The sequence below is a fragment of the Bos javanicus genome, chromosome Y (genome assembly GCF_032452875.1).
Source record: "Bos javanicus breed banteng chromosome Y, ARS-OSU_banteng_1.0, whole genome shotgun sequence".
Taxonomy (NCBI): domain Eukaryota; kingdom Metazoa; phylum Chordata; class Mammalia; order Artiodactyla; family Bovidae; genus Bos; species Bos javanicus.
In genome coordinates this window covers 1,780,780-1,806,844 of record NC_083898.1, presented here as the reverse complement: position 1 = coordinate 1,806,844, position 26,065 = coordinate 1,780,780, and the positions used below count along the sequence as shown (strand labels likewise).

Genomic DNA, 26,065 nt, shown 5'->3' with positions numbered 1-26,065 from the left:
GGAGCCCAGAAAAATAAAGTCTGATACTATTTCCACTGTTTCCCATCTATTTCCCATGAAGTGATGGGACCAGATGCCATGATCTTCGTTTTCTGAATGTTGAGCTTTAAGCCAACTTTTTCACTCTCCACTTTCACTTTGATCAAGAGGCTTTTGAGTTCCTCTTCACTTTCTGCCATAAGGGTGGTGTCATCTTCATATCTGGGGTTATTGATATTTCTCCCAGAAATCTTGATTCTAGTTTCTGTTTCTTCCAGTCCAGTGTTTCTCATGATGTACTCTGCATATAAGTTAAATAAACATGGTGACTCCATGTCCAGTTCTAACTGTTGCTTCCTGACCTGCATACGAATTTCTCAAGAGGCAGATCAGGTGGTCTGGTATTCCCATCTCTTTCAGAATTTTCCACAGTTAATTTTGATCCACACAGTCAAAGGCTTTGGTATAGTCAATAAAGCAGAAATAGATGCTTTTCTGGAACTCTCTTGCTTTTTTACACAGGAAGAAATTGAGGGATACATAGAAAGAAAATAAAATGTAGACAGGGATTTATAGAACACGAGAAGGGTAGGGGAGACCTGGAATTTTGAGTTTGGGGACAGTTACACATGGAGAGATGAGGTATATCTTGAGAGAGAGATGAGGAAAGATATACATACAGATTAATCACAGGTTAAAGATACACATCAAAGAAAAGTAGGGATGTAGATGAGATCTGTCAAGATGAACCAGGGAAGAAATCAGGCAGAGAGACTACTAGTAGAAATCATATCCATTTCTACCCTCAGAAGAACACAAGAAGAAGTATAGGGAAATAGAACAAAACAAAGAAAAAACACACAAAGAAAAGACATGGTCTATCTGAGAGAAGGAGAAGAAATAAATAGTGTGAGAGAGGATTTGCCTCAATACAATGCTACTGGAAACTGAAGAAGCAAGGAAAAAGGGCAGTTGATAAATCTCAGACAGGAGATCTCAGAGCAGAGCCAGGAGCAAAACACCAGTGCACAGGAGGCTTGCATGGACATGGGCTACAGTAGTGTGGTGGCTGCAGCCCAACGAAAGTGCTCTCACCAATGGAGGAACTGGTTTGCAGAACCTCATCAGAAACTTGGATGCTGATGCCAGACTTTGGGGTGAACCCAGGGACCTGCATAGACTGAATGACTATGGTGACAGCACTCCGGTCCTGAGAGCCCATCAACCCATTGGTCTGGGCAAATAGGTTGACAGCAGCTATCATGTAGTCCAGATGCAGGGGCTAAGAGAAGGCAAGGTAAGGAGGGGTAAGAACATCAGTACTCCCCTATGGAGGCTCAGTCTCTTTACCACACATTCAGTGACTTCCTACCCAACTGCAGGAGACCCAGGAGTGCTAGGAGCCAGCACGGGAGTTCCCACCCATGACAAGGTCATCCGGGAGAGCCCTAATGGGCAAGGCAAGTCAGGACTTGAGGGGTCCCCTGGAGCTGCTTGAGCATCTACGCCAAAACCAGAATCTGTCTGTTTTACTATTTTATGACTTTTACCAACTCCTCTGACATTAACGGGGGCGGGGTCTGGGGGGCCTATTCCCAACCACCTTTCTCTGAAGGAAATCAACTTAGAGCTCTAGTTAATAAGACTCCTGGGCATAATAGGAGTGTTTCAATCCAAACCCCTCAGATGGCTCTCTAACTTGCCTGATAGGTTTATCTGGACTCCTACAGCTACACGTATGATTGTTTACAGCCTCCCAGCCGTGAGAGGCATGGGAAGCTTAGTATATTCAAATAGTATAGAGCCTCTTGGGGAGTTAAAAATTATTAGAATAGAACTAGTAGAAGATTTCATTGTTGAGCTAATGCTGCTGCCAAGTTTCCATATCCCTTACCCATTGTGTCCCTACTGCTGTTAAGTCGCTTCAGTTGTGTCCAACTCTGTGCATCCCCGTAGACGGCAGCCCACCAGGCTCCCCCATCCATGGGATTCTCCAGGCAAGAACACTGGAGTGGGTTGCCATTTCCTTCTCCAATGTTGCATTCTCCTAGTCCCTGGGAGTATATTAATTAATATAGTTGGTATATAGAAAAAATAAGTAGTGGCCTTGGTGTTAACAACCTTAGACCCTGGAGGTAATAAATTCTTTCCTTGTTGTAAGCCCACTGCAGCTTTGCCCTATAGGAATGCAACTTTGTCTAACACTTTAGGAGGATGGAGCCAAACTTTAAAATAATTACTCTTAGAAAAAATAAGTTTTCTGGTTAACTAACTTTGTTCTGATAACCTTCAGAACAAAAAGTCATAAAATGTTAATAGGCCTCCTGGCCAGAAGATGATGTAAATCACCTAAAACATTTGTATACGATAAGTTTGCAGAAAAGAAAGCCTGGTCTTGATAAGAATCAAGGACTGCGGACTTTGCAGGACTTTACACCCCCAATTATCCTCTATGCACAACTTAAGGTGTATAAGCTCCCTTTGAAAATAAAGCCACAGGCCTTGCTCATCAGGTTTGGTCTCCCCTTGTCATTCTTGCTTCCCTTTCTCTTCTTTTCTTCTCTGTTTTTCCTTCAGGATGACTGAATGCAACATGGGGATTCTCGGAGACCACTTACCTGCCTGGGCTTCTAAGACCCATTAGAGAAGGTTCCTAAGGTGTGGCACCTTCAGCTATTCGAGAGGGCGCCTGCGGCCTCCATGGTCAGAGCAAGTTCGGTGTCACAAACTTTATTAGTTTCCCACAAAAACCAATTAGATTAAGCCTCTGTCTCTCCCCTTTTGCTATTCTTTAGCCAATGCCGTCCTCCTGAGGATATCCCTGGATCCAACCAGGGCTGGACCCCGGTACAGGAGATAGACTTACATTGTTGATATCAAAGATGAGTGGGTGTGGGCAGCATTTAGGCCCAGACCAGAAAGGGGCTCCTGAACCTGTAAGCTAGAAAACAAGAAGATTTAGAGGGAGCAGAACCTGCCAAAAGAAGTCTCTCTAATAACCACGACTCCTCATTTTCAGTCCTGGAAGGCCCAATTCATTATACTTGGACACTCGCTTTCTGCCAGATACAGAGATATTGATGAAACTTTTACGGACTGCCAGCCACTGTGTTCTTGTTGTTCAGATGCTAAGTCATGTCCAACTCTTTGTGAACCTGTGGACTGCAGTATGCCAGGCTCCTCTGTCCATGGGAGTCTCCTGATAAGAATACTGGCATGAGTAGCCATTCCCTTCTCCAGGGGATCTCCCTTACCCAGGTATTGAACCCAGGTCTCCTGAACTTCAGGCAGATTCTTTACCACTGAGCCAGCAGGGAAGCCCACCAGGCACTGTACTAACAAATTAACTTACTAACTTAATAAAGAGCAACTAACCTTCACAAAACGCTCATGAAATTAGGAAATTAGGTTATCACTATTCCCAATTCCGTGATGAGTATACTGAGGTGAAGAGAGGAACTGCGTAACTAGTTCCAAGAGAACACAGCTAGATTCTATGCCATTAACTCTGAATTTTTTCTTCTACACTTTGTACAGTCCTGACTGGGAATCTAGAATGACATATCCTATGTCTAAAGGAAATTGATACCAAGCATCCCAGGGCTAGAGGAAACAGTAACTGGGGATTAGAGGAGAACAGTGGCAGTCTTTGACCTCAAAAATCATTTCCTTATTTGTTTTAAGACCTCTCAAAGGCTTGCTGAGCTTGCCACAACTGGATTAACCAGAGTGAATCATGTCAAAACCGTGGCAGAAGCCAACACAATAGTGTAAAGCAACTACCCTCCATTTAAATATAAATAAAAAATAAATTAAACAATGCTGGGGTAAACTGTTCCCAGTAGACCTATTCTGACAAATGGTCCCTAAAACTGTGTTACTACCTGGTTAGGGGGAAAGTTATGCAACAGCTATCTGATGTTGTTGGAGTACTGGGTATGCCAGTGGTAGTATGCCCAGGTCACACAGTCAGCCCATGATTGTGGCCGCTGCAGCACTAAGCTGCGCTGCACAGCCTCCAGCACCTCCAGAGGTTGGGAGCCTGCCAGGCACAGCGTTCGTTCCACAAACTTGGGATCTCTATCAAGAATCAAAGGGGAAACCAATGCAGAATTACAAAGTTATCTTAGGAGTAAGCTTATGTCTGTGGACAGTCAGTCCTATCTTCCAAAAGTATAAGGCCCAAGCAACCATTAATTTGTTCAGAAAGTACACCAGGGAATTCCCTGGTCACCACTAACTGTCTTTCTGCCAGAGGGGGTATGGTTTCAATCCCTGCCTGGGGTACTAAGTGTCCATAAACCACAGGTGTGATTATTGGTGTGTCCCCCAAACCCCTGAGGGAAAAAAAAAAAGTACAGTAGGTCCTAACTGTTAAATGGTTACAGAGTACTCTGCCTGACAGGCCAGAGGAAGGGTGAGCAGGCATTTGCACGAAAGTACTCACATAAGATATTGGTTGATGTTTTCTGCCAGCTTCTTGAAAAGACCTTCAAACTCATCCCAAGCCTACTTCAGACTGAGCAGAAGACATTACGTGGGATACAGGAAAAAAAGTTAACTTTTCTGCAGGCATTAGAGAGAATATCAGGGAAATACAGGAAATAGGAAGAGCATGTCTGCTATTGGAAAACAGAAGAATGAAGCCCTACCAATGGGACTCCTCAAACTTTTGAAGCCCCCACCATTCCATTTAAAAATCCATGAGGTTGGTCTGGGCAGAAATTACTGCCAAGGCTAAGTTTGTGGAAAACTTCTGAGGTTATATACACTAGCCTAGGTATGTCGTGCCTAAATTATAGAAAAAAGTTCACACAAAGAATAAAACATGAATGATCTCTCCACAGTGATCTTCTGAAGACTGGGCAGAAAATAATAATAGCACTTTGCCCCCTGAGAATTAAAAGATAAATAAATACAGTCCCAGGCAAAGTGATGTGAAACATCCTGCTGGTGGAGATCTAGATCCAAATGCCAGCTCTGCCACACTTTTGTGACCTTCAGATACATCTTGTCTTTTGTATCCTCATTTAAAGATTCTATATCACTAATATCTATACCTCAAGGAGTTAATATCAAATAATAAGCACACAGGTATGTATTCTAAACTTATTGTGAATGTCACAAGGACATACCAAATGTAAATGCTTCACAAAAGTCCTGTCAGATTGACAAGTTTCATTTCCATTTTACAGATAAGGGGATCTGAAGCATGAAGAGCTTAAGTCCAAGTGTCAAACAGGTATTTGTTTCAAAAGCCCTTTTACTGGCCTCTCTGTATGTTAGTCGAAAGAAACAGAGTAATGGAACCATAATCTTGCAAGGGTTTTACATATTCAGAGAAACAGACAGACAGACAGACACACACACACACCCCAATACATCTTACTACCTCTCCCTCTGTCTCTGACTATAAATATATACATACACACACAAACATGGGAGGCATGGACAGGCAGAGAGACACACTGCGTACTGAATCTGTCAGTATAAACTCATCCTGAAAGGAAAAGTGACAGATACAACTGTTTCTTCTCATTTTCTTACTATTCCCATACTTCCTAAACATACTCAAAAACTGCATTAAGAATTATTTTGATAAAATGATGGTTATTTGCAGACCAAAAAAGAGACAGTGATTAGGGGTAGGTTCTGAGTGCCAGCTAACCAGAGGCTTTTACATTGTCAATCTAGATGAAAGATATGTGCTTCTCTATATATGTACATTATGTAAACAGCATTACTCTGACAAGCTGCTAAATGTTTTTTGGACAAAAATCAGAGAGCTATATTCAAAACTACGTACTCAGTGTTAGACAGGCCTTTAAATAACAAGCAGAGCTGATATTAAGATGATTTTGTTTAGCAAGAAAACAATATCCTGTATGTTAAGAGAAACATCTTCACTTGTTAGATATACATTTCTTACGCAAAATAGTTTACATAGTATACATAATACTTCGCTGTATGTTTGCAAAATAAAATTCGCAAGTTAAGAAAAAGCATTCCAAAAAGTTTAGGATACTAGGTGTAAGCGAATGAAGGAGATTTGAAGGCAGGGCACATTTTATATACACTGAGGCGTGCATCACTGGAATCAAAAGAGCTTGGCACTGTCCAGATGCCTATCTGTTTCACCTCTTTCTACCCCCACAGCTGGTCACCTGCAAAGTGTACTCGATGGAGTTCGGGAAGTGCTTCAGTGTGCAGATGGGGATGGACTTCTCAGGAGGGTCCTGGCTGGAGCTGTATGCCTCCGTCAAGAAGGGGATAACCACTTTTACATTACCCTTGGTTCCCAGTGTGCCTGACTCCAGAAGTGGCTTATGGTGGTAAACACAGCGGCGGTCCATGTACATGCCTGTGGAAAAGAGTCAGCAGATGAAGGGGAGGTAAACATCAGTACATGAGATGGTGACACTGCCTCCTGAAAACACAAACATCGCTCTGGCCTTCTTTTCACCCATCCAGAACACTTACAGGCATCCACACTGTCAAGGGCATTGGCTACACCGTTCAGGTTTTGGAAGAAGTCATCATCATACACATGCTCTGTCTCAGGGCCCACACAGTTCTGATGGCTTATAACCCGGATGTGTGCATTTATTTGGCTCACAGCTGCAGCAGCTGTGTCAGACTTCGATTTCTGGGTAGGGGCAGAGCAAACAGAACTGTCATTCATATAATCACCCAACTGACATGTGCAGACCTATTCTAAAAACTGATTAAGTAATGATGCTCAAGACCGACACTGTGAGTTCAGAGGCTCTGTGGCACAGGACAAAAATCCACACAGCGGAGGCTGAAACGTATTGGGAACGGGGCTGAAAAAGAAAACAGTGATACAACAGTAGACAATGCGTTGAGCACCTGTTTCTTCTATCTACCCAATATGCATTGTTAGTTTTACTTACCAGCACCCAGAATGCATGTGGGGTGCATTCGCTGTGAGAAAACCAAGATCCTCTGGTTTACAAAACCAGGATCCTCTGAAACCCTGTATCAGCTCATGTTCCTTATCTGTTCAAAACCCTCTGTCAGTTCCCACTCTCAACAAAGGAAACAGTGAGATGGCCCCTATTACTTTTACAGGTTTCTCTATTCCCATGATCTCGCACTGTCTCTGTCTCTTAACCACAGAAAGAATATTTCAACCTTGAGATTTTCCTCATGCTGTTACCTTTATGTGGTATACTGTTTCCTGAAATTTCTTCCCCTTCACCTCTCTCATCTTTAGTTCTCTGTGGAAATGTCACCTCTCCAATGAGACCTTTTTTTAACACATTGCAAACTACCCTCTCATGGCTTTATGTTCTTTATCTTGCATTTCATTCTTAGCCTGAAACATTATTTTTAACCCCATGTTCAAACTATACATTTTGTTATTGGTATTTATCCACTCTAGTAGTTGACAAAAGTAGAGCTCTTACAAAGTTGTTTTTTTTTTTTTTAATGTGATGCAAAGCCATCAATATTTCCTACATTAGACATCTAAACAGAGAAAGGTTTAAATAATATTAGTCTGTTTAAGACTAGGATAATTCCATTATATAGTAAAATCATGGAGAAAAACTGTACTATTAGACAGGGATCGAGTGTATTTATGGTTTTGCAAATTTCTCTTAAGCTATTTTAGAAGACAGATGAATTTTCACAACTCGTACAGTCAATGTATTATATATTTTGTTTAAAAGAACATAAGGGATAGTCAGCCTTACCAAAAAAAAAAATAATATATATATATATATGTTTCAGTAACAGTTTTTAGGTGATATTTTTAAAAAATACATAACACTTGACAAGTGTTTACAAATGCAGTTGCAAGGTGAAATGTGGAATCCATATCAACATCCACTGGTTTTCAATGCATTTTGAATGGATCTTTCCTTAATGCAAAATTCTGTACCATCATCTACTCATTTGGAAAACACTGTGTCCTTTTCAGACAGCTTTCAAAAGTAGAGAAGAAGATTCCCCCATTCCGCTGGTGAAATGAGAATAAAAAGAAAATAATATCCTAGTAAGTCTTGAAACATTTGTGGACTTGAGGAAAAAGTGCTGTCTACCTCCACTGAATTTTGAGAATCTCTCCATCTTATATCATTGCATTAGAGAAGAGCAGAAATGTCTCTATTTTCTTATATATCTCAACTGTGAAAGTAGTGCCTAGTACCTTCATGATAAAATGAAATGCAGACACTGAGCAGACAAAAAATGAGCCTGAATTTACATAAGACTTTCACATAAGACTTTCCCCTATAACCTAGCTCCTGTAATCTCATGTAATCAATAACTAAAAATCAAAGAAAAAAAAAGTAGGGAGAGATATAAAATGACAAATGCAAGATATAAGTATTCAGTGAATATCTGCTGTAAGACTGAACTGTAGAGAAAAATTAAGGGAGGAACTGAAGGAAAGGGGAAACAAAAAAGACCTAAGTCAGTATGATAGATAAGAAGAAAAAGGATAAAAATGCAACAACTTAACCCTGTGCATCTCACTCACTGTGCCATCCCAAGGACAGAACAGAAACTGTCGGTTCAGATTTGACTTCTCAATGATGTCCATGTCTGTAACTGTGATTGACCCACCATCCCCAGAGCCTAGCCCAATCATGGCAAAGTTCATGAGCAGTTCACAGACAATGGCCTCTGCACCCACCTGAGTGAGATGCAGTCAAGAAGAGAGAGGTGATGGTTAGGAGCACTCAGGTAACAACACAACCCCTCAGTCCTTATTTCTCCTGGAGACTGTAAGAGAGGGTTGGACAAGAGAATCTAGTATTGAATATTTAAGTCCCAGGAGCATAAAAATGCATGGTCATCAGGAAGGAGGCAGAAGACCAGGAACAAAGGATCTGGTATTAAAAAAATAAATAAAATGGTACACAGAAGAGATGAAGGTACAATCAAACACCTACCCTTCCAAGGCAGCAGGAGACTTAAGAAGAGGTGGCCTGAGCTAGAATAAACAAAAGTAGCTTTTGCCCAATAGGAGTTCTTGTCAAGAAGTATCTCTGCTTGCCCAGCTTCTCTTGCAGGCCGGAGCCAAATACAGCCACCTGCTCACCATAACGGTTCTGGCACTGCATCATGTGAAGGGAGGAGATGATTAGAGAAAAGGTATGTCAGAGAGGACCAAAGAAATATCTTTTCTCTGGGCCCCCATCACATACTGGAAGGCATTTGTCCTCTGTAAGAGCTTCTTGGTCCTCAGGGAGACACTCAAGAGCATCAAAGTCAGCCACTGCATAATAGGCATAAACTTTCCAGAGCAGGCCTGAAGAGGAGGTAAGAAAGAGGGAGTGCTCCCTGGTTAACCAGAGCCTGACAGTAAGTAGCAGAGTCAGAAAGAAACCTAGCCCACTCCACCACTGTCCTTCAACCCAAACTTACCTTCATTACCTCCTGAGGAGCCAGGCCCCCAGTGAAAGCATTCATGGGTGCTAGATCCACAGCAGCGACGTAAGCCAGCTTCCAGATGAGGTCTTCATCCAACTTGTCTTGCTGCACTGATGGCGGGGCTTGAGACTTCACAGCCTCTGCTAGGGTCACCAGTTCTGCTGCCTCCTTCTGGTACTACACAAGAAACAAAGACCCAGTCATTCCATTGTGGGGAGAGGGAGATGTAGAAAAACTAAAGAGAAAATAAGTAATGGTGGAGCTTTGGTGCAAGGACCCAGGCTAGGTTGCTCACCCACCTACCTCATTGTGGGGCTGAGGGGGCCGGCCATGCTGAGTACAGAACTGGTGCAAGGCCTGGAAACCAATGTGCAGCTGAGCAGAGGGAGAATATTTGGCAAAATCTGTTATCACAAAGTCTGGCTCTGCCAGTGAGTTGAGCAAGGATTTCTGGTGGAGAACAGAGAACAGCACATTAGAACTAGAAAAGCAAAACAAAACAAGAAATACCTGGACCCCTACAGTACACCCTCCTGCACATATTCACAAAGCTTATATTCTTAGTTATTCTGACCTGACTGAGAATGCCTCCACGGATATAATCAGAGAAATTTGAGGTATCACAGATATTAAAGGTATAGGGACCTGGAGGATACAAAGCATGAAGACTTATCTGTCAATTCACACCCTCCCAGGATCAACAGTACTATTAAAACCAGAACGGAAGAACCTCCCACTCTCCCTCTCCACCACCCACCTCTCCCTTGGATTGCAAGTATGGGATTAGCAGATGCAAACTATTGCACATAGGATGGATAAACAACAAGGTCCTGCAATATAGCACAAGAAACAATTTCCAATATGCTGTGATAAACTATAATGGAAAAGAACACATAAAATAATGTATATACAACTAAATCACTTTACTATAAACTAGAAACTAACAAGATTTTAAGTCAACTGCATTTCAATTAAAAATACTTTCATTTTTAATTTTGAAGACTTGCATTTATTTCCACATCAAAAATAGTATCTACTGAAACCTGAGATTAAGAAAGGGATAAAACCCATCATTAAAACTTTAAAGGAGCAGGGGCTATTAATTCCCTGTAACAGTCCATGCATCACTCCTATTTTTGGTATAAAGAAATCAAATGGTAAATGGAGACTAGTTCAAGATTTACAAATATAAATGAGGCTGTCATTCCTTTATGCCCTGTGGTGCCTAATCTTTATATTTTATTGTCTGAAATTCCTGAATGAGCCAAATATTTCTCAGTAATTGATTTGAAAGCTGCCTTCTATCCAATGCGTTTGGCAGAGGAAAATCAACTTCTTTTTTTTTTTTTTTTTAATTTTTTACTTCTCATGTGTTCCCCATCCTGAACCCTCCTCCCTCCTCCCTCCCCATACCATCCCTCTGGGTTGTCCCAGTGCACCAGCCCCAAGCATCCAGCATCGTGCATTGAACCTGGACTGGCATCTCGTTTCATACATGACATTTCACATGTTTCAATGCCATTCTCCCAAATCTTCCCATCCTCTCCCTCTCCCACAGAGTCCATAAGACTGTTCTATACATCAGTGTCTCTTTTGCTGTCTCGTATACAGGGTTATCGTTACCATCTTTCTAAATTCCATCTATATGCGTTAGTATACTGTATTGGTGTTTTTCCTTCTGGCTTACTTCACTCTGTATAATAGGCTCCAGTTTCATCCACCTCATTAGAACTGATTCAAATGTATTCTTTTTAATGGCTGAGTAATACTCCATTGTATATATGTACCACAGCTTTCTTATCCATTCATCTGCTGATGGACATCTAGGTTGCTTCCATGTCCTGGCTATTATAAACAGTGCTGCGATGAACATTGGGGTACACGTGTCTCTTTCCCTTCTGGTTTCCTCAGTGTGTATGCCCAGCAGTGGGATTGCTGGATCATAAGGCAGTTCTCTTTCCAGTTTTTTAAGGAATCTCCACACTGTTCTCCATAGTGGCTGTACTAGTATGCATTCCCACCAACAGTGTAAGAGGGTTCCCTTTTCTCCACACCCTCTCCAGCATTTATTATTTGTAGACTTTTGGATCGCAGCCATTCTGACTGGTGTGAAATGGTATCTCATAGTGGTTTGGATTTGCATTTCTCTGATAATGAGTGATGTTGAGCATCTTTTCATGTGTTTGTTAGCCATCTGTATGTCTTCTTTGGAGAAATGTCTATTTAGATCTTTGGCCCATTTTTTGATTGGGTCATTTATTTTTCTGGAATTGAGCTATAGGAGTTGCTTGTATATTTTTGAGATTAGTTGTTTGTCAGTTGCTTCATTTGCTATTATTTTCTCCCATTCTGAAGGCTGTCTTTTCACCTTGCTAATAGTTTCCTTTGATGTGCAGAAGCTTTTAAGTTTAATTAGGTCCCATTTGTTTATTTTTGCTTTTATTTCCAATATTCTGGGAGGTGGGTCATAGAGGATCCTGCTGTGATGTATGTCAGAGAGTGTTTTGCCTATGTTCTCCTCTAGGAGTTTTATAGTTTCTGGTCTTACATTGAGATCTTTAATCCATTTTGAGTTTATTTTTGTATATCGTGTTAGAAAGTGTTCTAGTTTCATTCTTTTACAAGTGGTTGACCAGATTTCCCAGCACCACTTGTTAAAGAGATTGTCTTTAATCCATTGTATATTCTTGCCTCCTTTGTCAAAGATAAGGTGTCCATATGTGCGTGGATTTATCTCTGGGCTTTCTATTTTGTTCCATTGATCTATATTTCTGTCTTTGTGCCAGTACCATACTGTCTTGATAACTGTGGCTTTGTAGTAGAGCCTGAAGTCAGGTAGGTTGATTCCTCCAATTCCATCTTTCTTTCTCAAGATCGCTTTGGCTATTCGAGGTTTTTTGTATTCTCATACAAATTGTGAAATTATTTGTTCTAGCTCTGTGAAGAATACTGTTGGTAGCTTGATAGGGATTGCATTGAATCTATAAATTGCTTTGGGTAGTATACTCATTTTCACTATATTGATTCTTCCAATCCATGAACATGGTATATTTCTCCATCTAGTAGTGTCCTCTTTGATTTCTTTCACCAGTGTTTTATAGTTTTCTATATATAGGTCTTTAGTTTCTTTAGGTAGATACATTCCTAAGTATTTTATTCTTTTCGTTGCAATGGTGAATGGAATTGTTTCCTTAGTTTCTCTTTCTGTTTTCTCGTTATTAGTGTATAGGAATGCAAGGGATTTCTGTGTGTTGATTTTATATCCTGCAACTTTACTATAATCATTGATTAGTTCTAGTAATTTTCTGGTGGAGTCTTTAGGGTTTTCTATGTAGAGGATCATGTCATCTGCAAATAGTGAGAGTTTTACTTCTTCTTTTCCAATTTGGATTCCTTTTATTTCTTTTTCTGCTCTGATTGCTGTGGCCAAAACTTCCAAAACTATGTTGAATAGTAATGGTGAAAGTGGGCACCCTTGTCTTGTTCCTGACTTTAGAGGAAATGCTTTCAATTTTTCACCATTGAGGATAATGTTTGCTGTGGGTTTGTCATATATAGCTTTTATTATGTTGAGGTATGTTCCTTCTATTTCTGCTTTCTGGAGAGTTTTTATCATAAATGGGTGTTGAATTTTGTCAAAGGCTTTCTCTGCATCTATTGAGATAATCATATGGTTTTCATTTTTCAATTTGTTAATGTGGTGTATTACATTGATTGATTTGCGGATATTGAAGAATCCTTGCATCCCTGGGATAAAGCCCACTTGGTCATGGTGTATGATCTTTTTAATGTGTTGTTGGATTCTGATTGCTAGAATTTTGTTTAGGATTTTTGCATCTATATTCATCAGTGATATTGGTCTGTAGTTTTCTTTTTTTGTGGGATCTTTGTCAGGTTTTGGTATTAGGGTGATGGTGGCCTCATAGAATGAGTTTGGAAGTTTACTTTCCTCTGCAATTTTCTGGAAGAGTTTGAGCAGGATAGGTGTTAGCTCTTCTCTAAATTTTTGGTAGAATTCAGCTGTGAAGCCGTCTGGACCTGGGCTTTTGTTTGCTGGAAGATTTTTGATTACAGTTTCAATTTCCGTGCTTGTGATGGGTCTGTTAAGGTTTTCTATTTCTTCCTGGTCGAGTTTTGGAAAGTCATACTTTTCTAAGAATTTGTCCATTTCTTCCTCGTTGTCCATTTTATTGGCATATAATTGTTGATAATAGTCTCTTATGATCCTTTGTATTTCTGTGTTGTCTGTTGTGATCTCTCCATTTTCGTTTCTAATTTTGTTGATTTGATTTTTCTCCCTTTGTTTCTTGATGAGTCTGGCTAATGGTTTATCAATTTTATTTATCCTTTCAAAGAACCAGCTTTTGGCTTTGTTGATTTTTGCTATGGTCTCTTTTGTTTCTTTTGCATTTATTTCTGCTCTAATTTTTAAGATTTCTTTCCTTCTACTAACCCTGGGGTTCTTCATTTCTTCCTTTTATAGTTGCTTTAGGTGTAGAGTTAGGTTATTTATTTGACTTTTTTCTTGTTTCTTGAGGTGTGCCTGTATTGCTATGCACTTTCCCCTTAGGACTGCTTTTACTGTGTCCCACAGGTTTTGGGTTGTTGTGTTTTCATTTTCATTCGTTTCTATGCAAATTTTGATTTCTTTTTTGGTTTCTTCTGTAATTTGTTGGTTATTCAGCAGGGTGTTGTTCATCCTCCATATGTTGGAATTTTTAATAGTTTTTCTCCCGTAATTGAGATCTAATCTTACTGCATTGTGGTCAGAAAAGATGCTTGGAATGATTTCTATTTTTTTGAACTTACCAAGGCTAGCTTTATGGCCCAGGATGTGATCTATCCTGGAGAAGGTTCCATGTGCGCTTGAGAAAAAGGTGAAATTCATTGTTTTGGGATGAAATGTCCTATAGATATCAATTAGGTCTAACTGATCTATTGTATCGTTTAAAGTTTGTGTTTCCTTGTTAATTTTCTGTTTAGTTGATCTATCCATAGGTGTGAGTGGGGTATTAAAGTCTCCCACTATTATTGTGTTATTGTTAATTTCTCCTTTCATACTTGTTAGCATTTGTCTTACATACTGCGGTGCTCCCGTGTTGGGTGCATATATATTTATAATTGTTATATCTTCTTCTTGGATTGATCCTTTGATCATTATGTAGTGACCTTCTTTGTCTCTTTTCACAGCCTTTGTTTTAAAGTCTATTTTATCTGATATGAGTATTGCTACTCCTGCTTTCTTTTCGTCCCTATTTGCATGGAAAATCTTTTTCCAGCCCTTCACTTTCAGTCTGTATGTGTCCCCTGTTTTGAGGTGGGTCTCCTGTAGACAACATATGTAGGGGTCTTGTTTTTGTATCCATTCAGCCAGTCTTTGTCTTTTGGTTGGGGCATTCAACCCATTTACGTTTAAGGTAATTACTGATAAGTATGATCCCATTGCCATTTACTTTATTGTTTGGGGTTCGAATTTATACACCATTTTTGTGCTTCCTGTCTAGAGAATATCCTTTAGTATTTGTTGGAGAGCTGGTTTGGTGGTGCAGAATTCTCTCAGCTTTTGCGTGTCTGAGAAGCTTTTGATTTCTCCTTCATACTTGAATGAGATCCTTGCTGGGTACAATAATCTGGGCTGTAGGTTATTTTCTTTCATCATTTTAAGTATGTCTTGCCATTCCCTCCTGGCTTGAAGAGTTTCTATTGAAAGACCAGCTGTTATCCTTATGGGAATTCCCTTGTGTGTTATTTGTTGTTTTTCCCTTGCTGCTTTTAATATTTGTTCTTTGTGTTTGATCTTTGTTAATTTGATTAATATGTGTCTTGGGGTGTTTCGCCTTGGGTTTATCCTGTTTGGGATTCTCTGGGTTTCTTGGACTTGGGTGATTATTTCCTTCCCCAGTTTAGGGAAGTTTTCAACTATTATCTCCTCAAGTATTTTCTCATGGTCTTTCTTTTTGTCTTCTTCTTCTGGAACCCCTATGATTCGAATGTTGTAGCGTGTAATATTGTCCTGGAGGTCTCTGAGATTGTCCTCATTTCTTTTAATTCGTTTTTCTTTTATTCTCTCTGATTCATTTATTTCTACCATTCTATTTTCTAATTCACTAATCCTATCTTCTGCCTCTGTTATTCTACTATTTGTTGCCTCCAGAGTGTTTTTAATTTCATTTATTGCATTATTCATTATATATTGACTCTTCTTTATTTCTTCTAGGTCCTTATTAAACCTTTCTTGCATCTTCTTAATCCTTGTCTCCAAGCTATTTATCTGTGATTCCATTTTAATTTCAAGATTTTGGATCAATTCACTATCATTATTCGGAATTCTTTATCAGGTAGATTCCCTATCTCTTCCTCTTTTGTTTGGTTTGGTGGGCATTTATCCTGTTCCTTTATCTGCTGGCTATTCCTCTGTCTCTTCATCTTGTTTAAATTGCTGAGTTTGGGGTGTCCTTTCTGTATTCTGGCAGTTTGTGGAGTTCTCTTTATTGTGGCTTTTCCTTGCTGTGTGTGGGTTTGTACAGGTGGCTTGTCAAGGTTTCCTGGTTAGGGAAGCTTGTGTCAGTGTTCTGATGGGTGGAGCTGTATTTCTTCTCTTTGTTCAGTCGCGCTGTGGGGAGGGAGGGAGGGATGCCGCAAACAAATAACACTGGCATGCGCTCGCAGTGCCTCAGCCACACTGGGTCTGCCCCCGCTCACGGCACGTGTAGCCTCCCTGCCCACACTGCTCGGGCTCTAGGTTGTTCTGCCGGGAACAATCCGAGGCTGGCCCTGTGTTGCATGTACCTCCCAGGTCCAAGCCGCTCAGGTTCAGGCACTCGGGTAGTCCTCAGAGGCGCAGACTCAGTTGGGCCTGAGTTTTGTGCTCTTCCCAGGTCCGAGCAGCTCAAGTGATGAGGTGTTTGGCGAGCGCCAATGCTGCGACTTATCGCCTCCCCGCCACTCGGTTATCTGGGTGTAAAACCGGCGCACCTTCTCAGGCAGATGTTAACCGTCCAGACCCCCAAAAAGTTTTAGTTAGCAAAGAAGCCTGCTTACAGTTTTATAGATATTGTCTCTCTGGGGCTGGGTCTGCAGCCGGCTATCTCTGTTCTTCTTTAAGTTTATTGCTCCTCAGGGATTTCATGCACTGAGTCCTCACTTATTTGGACAAGATTTGTCACGAGAATTTACAAAATTTTAATAGCTCTGAAGCAGTGATGCTACAATATAGGGATGATATTTTGCTCAGTGCTGAGATGGAGGAAGCTTGTTCACGAGCCTCAGAAGACTTCCTAAACTTTCTGGCAGGCTGCAGTTACAAAGCATCAAGAGAAAAGACTCAGCTTTGCCAAAAACCTGTTAGATATCTGGGCCTAATCATATCAGAAGGGACTAGGGCCATAGGTCCTGAGAGAATTAAACCGATACTAAATCACCCCCTACCTATGAATTTAAGACAATTGAGAGGATTTGGGGGAATCACGGGTTACTGTCACATTTGGATTCTGGGTAACAGGAAACTTGCCCAGCCTTTATGTAAACTTATAGCTGAAACACAGCAGGCCCAAACCCACAAACTGGTTTGGTCTCCGGATACTCAAAAGGCTTTTAAGTTTATTCAGACTGCTCTCCTGCAAGCTCCCTCTCTGAGCTCGCCCACAGGGTCAGAATTCAATTTGTTTGTCACTAAAATAAAAGGTGTGGCCTTGGGAGTTTTGACACAACCCTGAACCAGCCACCTATTGCTTATTGAAACAGAGAATTAGATGTATTTTCTCGTGGGTGGCCCCAGTGCCTAAGAATAATTGAGGTAGCAACTTTATTAACACCTGAAGCTTTAAAAATAATTAATGGATGAAACATTACTGTACTGACTTCTCGTGATGTGAGTGGAATCTTAAATTCTAAGGTTAATATTTGAATGAAAGACAGTAAACTTTTTAAATATCCGTCATTGTTGTTAGAAGGACCAGTAAGTAAGCTTAAAGTTTGTGGAAATTTAAATCCTGCCACATTCCTTCCTGAGAAAGAAAATGAAACATCTGATCATGATAGTTCCCCATTCCTAACTTTAAACTATGCAGCTTGGGAAGATCTAATGGGTACTCCATTAGACAATTCTGACATGGAAATATTTATTCACGGCAGTTCCTTTGTTCATGATGGAAAGCGTAAAGCAGGTTACATCATAGTGACTGCTAAAAGGTTTTAGAAGCAATATATCTCCCCCAGGGACCAGTACTCAATTAGCAGTGCTTGTGGCTCTGAATTGAACTCTAGAGTTAAGCAAAGGGCAGCGGGTAAATATCTACACTGATTCTCAGTATGCTTATTTGACTTAACATGCTCATGATGAAATACGTGTAAAAAAAAAATAAAGTTTAAAACAGCAACAGGAGAAACTATTAAACATTTCAGAAAGATCTAGAGACTTTTAACCACTATATATGGTCCTAAAGAAGTAGCTCTTATGCGTTGCAAAGAATATAACAGGTATGGATGTAAGGTAGCTAAAGATAATCAGCTCACTGACTGCCAAGCCAGTAAAGTGGCACTGTATGAAACCCCATCATTACAGATGCCTTTGATCTGGACAGGTCCTGTGGAAGAGGAAAAACCACAATATACTGAGGCAGAATTAGGAAGATATGAGAAAAGAGGAGCAATGATTGCTGATAAAGGATGGCTACAGTCCAAGAATGGACTATTAATAATTCCTGAAAACACTCGATGGAAAATTCCTAAGGGTTTACACCAGAGTTTTCATTTAGGTGCAGAGAATACTTACAAGATGGCTTCTTATTTGTTTGAAGGTAAAATGTAATGAAAACTTTAGAGAACATTATCAAAAGGTGTGAGGTTTGTCAGAAAATAACCCAAAGTCTGAAAAGCTAGCAAAATCTGGATTACAACGACGTTGAGAATATCCTGGAGAAGACTAGGAAATTGATTTTAATCATATGCCAAAAGCTAATGGTTATTCTTGCTTACAAGTTTGGGTGGACACTTTTATTTGATGGATTGAAGCTTTTCCCTGTCATAGTGAACAGACTAAGGAGGTTATAATGATTTTAACCCATGCAAGTATCCCCAGGTTTGGGCTGCCAAGAAGCCTTCAGAGTGACAATGGCTCCACCTTTAAAGCTGCTGTAACTCAGCGGGTGTCTAAAGCTCTAGGAATAGAATATCACTTACACTTCCTGGAGACCCCCAATACTCAGGAAAGGGTGAAAAAGCTAATGACATTATCAAAAGACATCTGCACATATTAACTCGAGACAATGGACAATTAGGTTAAAGTCCTACCGATAGGTTTAATGAGGGCTTGAATTTCCCCCCAAAAGGAGGGACTGTCCCCCATTTGAATGTATTTATGGAAGGCCTTTCTTATACACAGACCGTGCTATAGACCCAGAAGCCTTAAAATTAGCTAGTTGTGTAACTCAGCTCTCAGCTTTTCAACAGGCATTTTAACAGAACTCCATGAAACGACTCCTGACACAGCCTCTGAGTCCAGCAAGCCTCTATTTGAGCCAGGAACTGAGGTCCTCATAAAAACATTGGGGTCTGGGGGCTCATCCCTTGAGCCCCTCTGGGAACACCCACACCAGGTTATTCTTTCTTCTCCCACAACTGTCAAAGTGCCAGGAATTGATTCATGGGTACATCACACTCAAGAGGTGGCACCCTGACCAGAACTAAGTGACTTCATTTTATGTCTTTACTTTCTATGCTCTGATTTTGTACTTTTCAGATGGGCCTGATAACGTATGTGAGCCTAATTCTGCTGACTCCCAAAGTCCTGAGTCTGCTGTTTGATCCTCAAGACAATGCCTTCCTGTCCGGGGCTAACTCCTATGCAGCATTTCACAATCAGTCTAACTGCTGGGTCTGTGGAGTGTTTCCCTCTTCATCAGTGAAGGCTTCCCGTGATGGACATTTCCACTTCAAGGAAAAGACTTTCTCCAAGTCTGTGAATACTTTCAATAACAATCATACCCGATGCCTCTTTTTTATCTGATGGCATCTAACAACCCTAAAATGGACTGGAGCAGCACGTTGTACTTTCTATGGACGTAATATGCCTTTTAATTTTGATTATACGTTGTCTCAGTTCAATGACTCTTTTGCTACACAGGAGGCAAATAGGTATAAATCTAATGGATTTTTACCTGACGTTTATCAAACATGGGATGAGGTTATATGGTTAACTCCTGAAATCGGACGTCTAATATCTACTGCCCCTATATGCTGGAAACAAACAAAGCCGTCCCCAGAAGTTAGTCAACAACTTAATTATAATGATGGGAAACACTTGGGATTTTTGCCACAGGAAACATGCAATGTAATCATTCCCGTGTTTTCCAACCCAGTTGTGGTCCTGCCTTTTTCTGGCCAGGCACTAATTGGGACTGGATATCTCAGTCATGCTGGCTTGCTCCAAATGTTGCTCTTACCTATGGGCATGGCTTCCCCCTAGTTGGATAGGGAGATGCACCCTAGGTCTAGCCTTTACTCATGGCTTTATATTTTCAGAGCTTCCAGAAAGCCTGCTAATTTACCCCACCTTAAAACTCGGTGGGCAAGGTCTGTATTTCACTGGTATGATTATTTGGCTGCAGTGTTTGTCCCATCTTTGAGAATTACACATGTTATGTTACAAGGGGATGCTTTGATTAACTTTACTCAACAGGCATTACAAGATTCGCATAAAGCTATTTCAGCTCTTAATGTCAAACAAGCACAAAATAGAAAGGTGGTTTTACAAAACAGATTGGCTATTGAATTCTGACAGCTGCACAAGGTGAAATTTGTGCCATTATTCATACCCAATGCTGTACATATATACCTAATATGAGCACTAATGTTACTCATTTTACTAAACACATGACCAAGATGATTGTGACTATGGATACTCCTGAAGCCTCAATTGCCTCACTTTTGGAAATGTTAAGTAGTTCCCCATAGTGCAAAACTATCTTAATCACAGTAATTATGATTGTTCTATTTTTGCTGTTTGCTCCCTGCATCTGTATTGTGTAATTAGATTTGTTTCTAGTTGCATCAATGCTTTTAATTTACAAATGGTTATCTGAGCTCCTATGAGTACCGCAGCCTTCTCCCACTATTATTTGGGGCCCCTGGATCAGAGACCCTCAATATGAGGGTTAGGAGAATATGTTGCCTCTACAATTTAGGAACCATGCCCCTACACAGCAAGAAGTAGTTATGGAATGAAAATGATGCCCCTTTCCCTAGGCAACATAATTCTCCTAAAAGAAAAGAGGAGAATGAGAGAGTTAATTCCTAGGCAGATTGGTAAGAAGTGCAGTGGTCCTCAAGGAGAGAGCTGTCTGGAATTTTCAAAGAAGAAGAAAGGAGATTTTTTTTTCCCCTTCTACGTATTTCAGGATTATATAACAATAACGCATCCTGCTTGAGGACAGTCTCTGGGGGAAAACCTTCTAGATAATCTTGTTATCTTAAAATGTAGATTATGAGAGTAGGTCTAGTGAGGTCTTTACAACGTCCAGACATTCTTTTAATTCATTGTAATAACTAACTAGAGTATATAACTCCATTGCTAACACTAGCAAGGGGGTACTCTTTATGCCCCTTTCTGATGCCTATGCCAGAAGCTTTCTCTATCTCCTTTATACTTAACAAACCTTTATTACACAAAAGCTCTGAGCAATCAAGTCTCGTCTCTAGCCCCAGATTGATTTTTTCTTCTCCAGGGGCCAAGAATTCCAGCATCTTTTTGTGGTTCAGCAACAACCTTTCAGTAGCAACGAAAATTGTGAATAATCCATCCTCTGTAGTTTTGGTATGCCAGCTGACAGGAGGCACACTCAACTGTGATGCAAATGCCATAGATTTAGAACTGACTAGAGTTGCAATGTATGCTTTAGAGTGCAAGTTAATTACTTGTGGTACATGTGCCCTAATTTCGTAGCAGGATGCATGCTCCAATTTCCTAACTCAGTATTGCAGCATTCATAATCTAGAATGTGGTCTTAGTTGTGACTCATAAGTTTGGAGAATTACCGCAGAAGAGACACTTGGGTGCCTCAGAATGCCAGCTAATTAGTATTGGGGTAAATTCTCCAGAATGAAAGATCAACAGTTGTGTAATGTCTACTGAAGAGCATGCACTTAGAAGAGCAGGATATGTGCCTTGAAATACAAGCCCAAAGTCATGGGAGGATACATCAGACTGCAAACTATGTCATTGTAGCATAATGCTCAGGGCCACAGGCAAAGTCTTAGCAAACTACATATTCCAGAGTGAAGCTCAGTATTTGTGGCATCTCTGCTCCAGAGCACAGACTCTGTATAAGCCAATTACATGCACTTGGGCCTACACTCAGTAGTAGTGGTTCACATACTCCTGAGTGCCTGCTCATTAGTTGCAGCAGAAGGTGGGGGTGGGGGTGCGGGGGGAGTTGCAATACAGTAGAAGGAAAGAAACATTCTTCAGAGTGGAAGTTTGTCGGTTAGTTGTGAAAGATGCTGGCAATCCTGGCCTCCAAAGGAGAGGAATTCTATCTGGGGCCAGTGATGAAACTTGGTCACTCAGCACTTTTCTGTAAAAAGTTTTATTAACGTATAAAAGAGACAGAGAAACCTTCTGACATAGCTATCAGAAGGTGCAGAAAGAGTGCCTCCCCACCTTGTCTTTAGCTGGATGTTATATAGCTACCAGTAGGCTGCTACTTAGAGAAAGGAAATGTCTCAAAACTCAGTATGGCACCAGGCCACTCACCCACAACATGCATTTTTATGATAATACGAGCACAAGGTGAGTCATCCCAGGCCATAAAACAATTGACATGAATCTTGAAGAAGGCACATTTCCAAGCAAATACATAGTTTCATTAACATACATTAGGAGAAAAGCTGTAGGAGTAAAACATATTGCTTTGTTGAGCCATTGTCAGTTCAGGGTCATAAGTGAAATTGACTTGAAGAAACAGTCTAGGGTAAATGCATAGTTTATTAACATAGCTTAAGGAAAACATTTCCATAAGAAAAATGCATTGGTTAGCTCAAGGATTGAGAAAAATTAAGGTCAGGTGGAGCCAGGTGTCATCATAGCAACAGAGAAACCTCATTTTTATTTTGCATAGAGAAGGGAAAAAAATCTGACACTTGTAGTTTGTTTCCCCTTGCAACTTAAGAGAGATATATAAAAAAGAAGTCTGACAGTTGTAGTCTATTTCCTCCGTTTGGAGACTCCTACCTTCCTGCCTGTCACCCTCTCAAGAGTGTAAACTGAGTAGTTGTGGGACACATGCTACAGACAGAAGGTGAGCTCAGTAGTTTTCATGCATGCATGTTCTACACTGTGAGCTCAATAATACTCAAAGGTGTTATAGAGAGCAGACATAATATTGACAAGATACCTGCTTTAGAGAACAACTCAGTATGAGAACCTCAGATGCAAGCTCAGTACTTACAAAATGCCAGCTCTTGAGCACAAATTGAGTATGTGGACACATGCTCCAAGATTCAATTCAGTAATTGCAGCATGGTTTTTCTGTAGATCAGTCTCAGTAGTCATAAAATCCATATCCTTGATGAAAGAACAACACTTGCAGATGCTTCCTCTGGACATAGGTTCACAAGTGCCAACACATGTGCTTAGAGTGCAGCTTCAGTAGTATGTTGTAGGTTCTACAGTGGACAAGGTCAGTAACTTTGGTCAGGAGCTTTAGACCACTAGTTCAGTGGTAGTGGAAAGTGTGATCCAAGCTAGAAGCTCAGCATTCCCAAGCACAGTTTCATTAGTGGAGGAATGTATGCTTCTGAGCTGGATGCTGCTGCTGCTGCTGTTAAGTTGCTTCAATCGTGTCTGACTCTGTGAGACCCCATAGGCAGCAGTCCACCAGGTTCCCCCATCCCCGGGATTCTCAAGGCAAGAACACTGGAATGGGTTGCCATTTCCTTCTCTATCTGAGTTGGATACTGGTTGTTAATGCATAATCTGGCAATGTGCTGAGGTTTCAGTACTCCTGCTTAGGTCTATGCTCAGATTTGATGTGATTTGTGCTGCAATGTGGAGTTCTCTAGTAGCAAAATGCAGACTTAAGAACTCGGGATCAGCAGTGGTGAGACACATTCTCCAGAGTGAAACTCAGTACTTGTAGCACTCATAGTTTAGCATGCAAGATCACTAATTGTGTCACAACAGTTTTAGAGAACAGAATCCATAGTGGCATCAGGTGTCACATAAATGGTCATTTAAAACATGCCAAGGGCAAACTCAGTGATTGCAGCACAGCTGACCAAAACAGGATTCACGCTGGCAAGACACATACTCCTGAAGGAAAAGAAAGTACTTGAGGTTATTCAGATTTAGAGCGCATGTTCCACAGTTGTGGAACATTTGCTTTGAAATGCAAGTTCAGTAGTGGAAAGATGCATTCTCCAGAAAGCAACTGAGAAGTTTAACCCTCCTGCTGTAGAGCAATGGCACAGTAGAGATGGGAGTGTGTTCTAGAATGTTGTCTCAGTAGTTGGCTTGTTGTATCTTCCCATGTACCAGTATTAGACAGTCTGCTCTCAATTGCAAGCACACTAGTGGCTCGAAACATGCTCCAGACTGTAAACTCAGTAGTTTCAGGCCTCATACAGTAGACCTCAAATTCAGTAGTTTTGGGACACAGACTCCGAATTGCCATTGAACTAGTTGTTGCACATCTGTGGTAGAGTAGTGTCAGTAGTGGTGGGATGCATGCTGTAGCAAGTAAGCTGTGGAGATATGCACATGTACTCTAAAGCACAGAATAGAGTTGAAGCATGCCCTCTCTAGATAATGAGTCTGTGGTGGCAGGCATATGTTGTAAGATGTATGTTCCTTGATGGTGAAGTGCATGGTCTAGAGTGAAAGTGCTGTAATTTCAGTATGAATCCTCTAAAAATGGGAGTCAGTATTGGCTGACACATAATACACAGTGTCATCTCTGTAGTTGTGAGAAACTAGCTCAAGAATTCAGACTCAGTTGTTGGTGGACATGCCCAACTGAATGCTGGATAACTATGTTGGGATGCAGGTTTCAGAGAGGAAGCCTAGGAGGTACAGTATGTCTGGTCTAGAGCATGATCTCTGTAGAGGCAAGACAAGTGGTCAAGAATAAGTTTGTAGCATGTGTGCACTGGATCACAGGATGCAGGATCAGTCAAGGCAAGAAATGTGATGCTTTGTACCAGACATGAAGTTGTGGCTAGACATCCCAGGTACACTATTTGCAGCTTGCATGATCTAGAGCATAGAGTGCTGGTTGACTAGCAGCTTAATGGGTGTTCTACAACATAATTAGTTGTAGCACACATCCTTAGAACACTGGAATACTTGAAGTGAGATTCCTACTTCAGTTTTCAAGCACAGTAGTGACCCCACACTTGATCTAGAGTAATGGCTCACTTATGGGCAGAGTATATATACCAGGGCGCATATGAGTGTACCATGCTAGTTGCAGCATGGGTATTTTGGAGCATGGGCTTAGGAGTAGAAGAATACATGTTTCAGAAGGCAAGATCAGTAATTGCAATGCAAGTGTTATAGAACACAGGATCACTAACTCTCTTATACCTGCCTAAATATGAGGACTCAGAAATGGCAAGAAGTGTGCTGTAGTACTTAGACTCAAATTGTTGGATGCATGATCCAAGTGTAATTCATAGTGTAGTGGTGGCAAGAGCTATTCTTCAGAGTGCAAGTTCAGCAGTTGCTTTGGTATACCTGATCTAGACTACAGAATAAGAAGGGGCTGATTTACATTTAAAACAGCAAGCTAATACTTGTGGCATGCATATTTACAGTGAAGGGTCATAAGGCACACTTTATGTAAAATGTAATTTCAATATTTCAGGGATGCAGGATCAGGAGTGCAGTATTGGTAGTTGCAGTAGGCAAGTTTTATGATGCAGGCTTAGTAGTGGCAGGTCATATACTCAACAACAGGAGCTCAATAGTAGTGGACTCTATACTACATTTTATTTGTGGCACATGGCTCTACAGCACAGGCACAATAGTGGCAGCAAATTGCTCCAGAACTGAAGCTCAGTGTTGCAGCTCTCGTGCTGTGGATGGTGGCCTCGATAGTGATGAGACACATATTTCAGAGTGCAATCTCAGTATTTATAGCACACGTAGTTTGAAATGAGTGCTTAGGAATGGTGAAAGTAGGTACATGTTCAGTAGTAGTAGCATGCCAGTTCCAAAGCATAGGCAAAATTGTTTGTGATATATAGGCTTAGGTATGTGGGCTGACTAGAGTTGTAAAGTATTTTCTGTAGTGTAAGCTAATTACCTGTGTGTGGTACATGTGCTCTAATATCATGCTCATTAGAAGCAGGACATACGTTCCATGTCCAAATTCAGTTATTGCTGTAGGCATAATTTAGTTTGTGGTCTTTGTAGTTATAGCACAGGGGCTTGGAACATAATCAGAAGTAGCATACATGTGATAAAAACACCTGAGTTCATTAGTATTGAGGCACATATTTTAGAGGGCAGGCTCAGTAGTTTTGTCATGTCTACTCAAAAGTTCGGGTTATGAAAGGCATGATTTGTGCTTTGGACTACAAGCCCGATAGGCATTGTAGGAATGCAGCAGATGACATGCTATGTCATTGTAGTATGATGCTAAATGTCACAGGCATAGTAGTTGCAAAATATAAATTACAGAGTACA

At 40.7% G+C, this 26,065-nt stretch overlaps 1 pseudogene; it reads right to left on the bottom strand.

Annotated features, from left to right (window-relative positions):
• Positions 1-961: 961 nt before the first annotated feature.
• Positions 962-26,065, bottom strand: part of LOC133243792 (ubiquitin-like modifier-activating enzyme 1) — a 69,042-nt pseudogene continuing 43,938 nt past the window's right edge.